We start from the raw sequence: 4513 nt of genomic DNA on the forward strand, positions 1-4513 counted from the left end.
TCCCCTACATCTGCATTGCCTATTAGTGATTTCAGCTTTTTCTTACCTTGCGCTCTCTTCACATTTTTATACTGTCATTGATGCTGCCGTTGCATTTAAGACCTTAAATGAGAAATTAATGTGCATGATAACAGATATATTCTGCTGCTCATGTTCTCTAAACACTATTGTACTCACACTTAGAAAAAATAAACAAACATGCCTTTCTAGTAGAGCAGCTAATGTAAATGTAGAAACTGAGGAATATAAAAATGGAATCAATTTTCTTAGCCTGAGGTAGTTTCACATATGCTATTTATATGTTTTTAGAGAATCAAGACTCTATCGTATTTTTGCAATAGGTTAAAAGCAGGACATCTATATGCTTATTTTATATGATCAGGATATTCATTCTCTTTTAAAACATTTGAATATACACAAACTACTTGATTTCTTCCTTTTACAATGAATTGCTGGACACTTAATGAAATTACAAATTCTAGAGCATTTCACAAAGTATTTCAAATGAATGATCTCATTTCATTCCTATTATAAACTTGTAAAGTCATTTTATGTACAAATGAAACACTAAATCCTATTACATTATGTTGCTTTTTTCTTAATTAAATTGGTTTTTGGTGAATATTAATGGCTTAATATTGACATTTAAATTAAAAGTATGATGTTATACCACAACAATCACAGCATATAAAGTAACAATAACATTTTAGCCAGGGTGTATCATAAATCTTAACACACCATGCTTTGAAGTCATCTGCAGACAAAGTCATTGTTCGAGTGTTACGAGTGCAACGTGAAATCTTTACAGGCTTCAAAGTAAGTCCATTCTTCTGTGTGGCAACTGTTATTTCACTTAATGATGGAAAACAAATAAATATTCCAGCCTTTGTTTTTTTCTAATCAATGGCCCTGAATTTTTCTTACTTGCATCAGGGAAGGCAACAGAGCACGGTGGAGGATATTCTTAGTACCGACAATGAGATCAGTATTTGAAAACAGATACCACTGCCAGCTATTCATTATTAGTTTGGCTATATTGTGTTAGAATTGGATGGGAGGAAAACACAACTGGAAATATGCTGAATAACAGAGAGTGACTCAAAGTGTCTGAAGAACTGGGAATAACAGAATGTGCATCATAGAATGGAAAGTTAGAGACAGCACAAAGATCATAAGGTAGAATCATAGGATAGTGGACTATAGAGAGAAAAAACACAAAGGGTGAAATCCAGACACGCTAGACCATGGCAGTGAACGTCAAGTTGCATAAAGAATACAGCACAAGAAGACTTTCTCTGAAACCTCATGTTACAGAGCATCTTGTTGGAACCTGCCTCTACCTAAACTGTGAAAATACCAGATCAGAATTTTGTCTTATTCTTCCACCAGGAGATTAGATCGTTGCTATTGATTACTGAAATTCAAAAAACTCTCTTTCTAAATGGTTACTCTTTACAATGTACTAGAATTAGACCAATGAGAATAGTGATACCTTGAATAAAATCAAATAGAAATGGCACATTTCTTAAAACGAACAACAGCGGGAGTGACGCAAATTTCTCATCTGAAGCTATGAAATCCGAAGGAAGTGTGTAGCATGGAGTACTTCAAATGCTGAAAAAAATACACTCTTTAATTATGTATCCACCAGTGCTATTCTTCAGGAATTAACACTTTCAGAGGGAGAAAAATTAAGAGAAGTTCATGCTTTCTTTGTCTTTAGTTTTCAAGAGAAAACTGGTGTGGATTTCTTTGAGGTTATTCTGTTTGAATTTTTCTTAACATCTTCCATCTGGAAGTTTTATATCTAACCAAGTTTGGGGGATTTTCGGCCATTATTTCTCTGCATAATTTCTTCACTTAGGCCCTTTTGCCTTCTTCTGGAATATCGTAGCATTGACATTAGATCATTTGATATGGACTGGACTTGCATCATTTGATTTAAAGCCTGGTACAAGGTGAGCATTTTCTTTCTTTATTACAAATATTTGGTAATTTCTATTACTCTATAACCAAGCTCACTACACGTTTATGTTATCTTCAATCTACTGTTGGGCCAGTTCTGGGTTTTTTTTTATTTAACTTTATATTTTTTTAGTTCTATGGCTTATATTAACTATATTTGATTATTTTTTTCTCAAGAGTGCCTAATTTTTCCACCTATTACTAAAGTTCATAACAACACATAAAAGCAGATTTCATCCTTGTCAAATGATTCTAATATCTAAGTCATATCAGAATTGGCATCTGTTGCTTTTATTTTCTAATTACAAATGGTTGTCCTGGATCATAAAAAGATGTGTTTTTTTGGATTATACTCTACTTCTGGGATACATTGTTCAGGATCTTAATGGCATTTAATATTTTTATAACAGGTAATCACCTTGTTTAGCTATATCATACTCATTCAGGTGGGGATATACCTTCAGCCATTGCTGAAAAACCAGAGCACTGAATTACATCACCTATTTCAGTCTCTGAGTCTGTCTCTGCCTCAACCTCTCAACTAGCTACCTATTTATATCTGCCTATCTGTCTGTCTTTCTGTCTACCTATGTATCTATCTATGTATCTATCTATCTCTATCCGTCTATCTATTCAATTTACACACACGTACATTTCTCAGTAAAAGTGCAATGGATTTCTTTAATAATGTGAACGGGTTGACCCCTAAGGCAGGCTAAAACAAGGATTTTCATTATGGATATTAAAGAAAAGATGAGACTTTAATCCCCAAAGTCTGTACCAAGGTGCTCAGCATTTCATGGAGCTCCAAGTCCAGCCCACTTTCCTGACACCTTCCTTCTGAAGGTCACAGGAACGATTTAACCAGTAGACAGAAGTGGCTGTGGTTGAACAGCTTCAAGGAAGTGGGGTTAGCAGTGCATTATGGTTTGAGTGTGGCTACTGAGAGTTCGTGTGTTGGGAGTTTGGTCCTAAGTGCAGCGGTATTAAGAAGTGACGGGACATTTGCAAGCTGGGGCTGAGGTCACTGAGGGCACTACTGTTGAAAGAAATTAGATATACTTCTTATGGAACTCTGGTTATTTCTACTTACAGGGTAGTTATAAAACAGCAAGCTTGACCCCTGGATCTCCCTCGGGCTCTCTGTCTCACCATGATCTCTCCCTGTTGCTTGTTCTCCCTCTATAAGGTCATCTGCCAGGAAATACCTCCACAGGGGATTCCAATCACCTTACACGGAGTTTCAGGCTAACATACTATAGCTAAATAAATCTCTTTTCTTTCAAAGTGCCTGCCTATCCTTAAATATTTTGTTATAGCAATGGAAAATGGGCTAGTTTACCATGTATCCATAAATTACATCTTCAAAGATATATTTGCATATATCTATATACACATTCTCTATCTATTGCCTGTATTTCTATCTATGAAGTGTTTAACTGAGTACAGAGTAGCATCCTATGAAGTTTGTGTATTTATACAGAATATGTTAGTTCCTATTATTTTAAATGAGCTATAGCTATAAGATTTTTAATTTAGTTAGTGGGGCACAAAGAATCTATATTTTCACAAGTTTAAGTTGTCAAAACATTATTTTATGTTTTCAAAATAGAAGAAAATTTTAAAATCCACTTAGGAAATTAACTCTTTATTAGCTAAAGGAATCTATATTGCATACAGTATTGTTGCTATGAAACTACTATTACTCGGTAGTTGAGTTATTGTAAGCAGTCAGAAACTTTCCCTGGCCGGCACATTTTTCATTTGAAAGGGTTGCCTGTGGATATGTGGTAGAACCAGTTATCTCTATATTCCTTTCTAGTTCCAAAATTTTTCAAAACCTAACTTTAAAATTTGCATGCTAGTTATTTATAGATACCAAAATTAAATATTTCCCAAATCAGTAAAGAATAAACACAGATGTGTATTTAGGAATGGGAAGAATGAATGCTTATCTCCTTAGCAGCGTTTGCTTTTCTTGGTGACACTGTCCTTTGTAATAAAATGACTTCCTTGGTCTTAGCCTTCTCCTTGGGCCACAGCTGTGGCTTCTCTGAGCACTCTCTGCTGAGGTGGGTGGCCTGCTGTTTGGCTTTAGGAGGCCTCAGATAGGCTCTTGCTAATACTTAAGACCTATCTCTCAAACTTGAGCCTTATCTCTCTAATGAATGCCTGTTCACCAACAGAGCTGAGTGCCCAGGGAGAACCAAACCTCTTGATCCTTGCTTATGAACATCTACTTACGGGATCTCAGGGTCAGGAGCTCTGTGATGTAGTCACTCTGGTGTTGTATTCTCTCCAGGAATCGGGGGTTCAAAAAGCCCCTGCGGCCACTAACTGCTATGGTGATAGATGGCCTCAAGCTGGTTTGACTGCTCCAGACCTCAGGTAGATGAATTCCTGTGAGTCTGGACTTGCTACTTCACTGCTCTCCCGCCACAGTGTCCTTCCTGCTCCCTCCCGGCAGCCACCTTTAATTAGGAGCTTTTCTAACACCTCCTCTCACACCTTATCTAGGCCTCTTTGTACTCGTCCAGGCATGACCCAA

Source organism: Chinchilla lanigera, unplaced genomic scaffold, assembly GCF_000276665.1.
Source record: "Chinchilla lanigera isolate Chin_1 unplaced genomic scaffold, ChiLan1.0 scaffold00043, whole genome shotgun sequence".
NCBI lineage: Eukaryota > Metazoa > Chordata > Mammalia > Rodentia > Chinchillidae > Chinchilla > Chinchilla lanigera.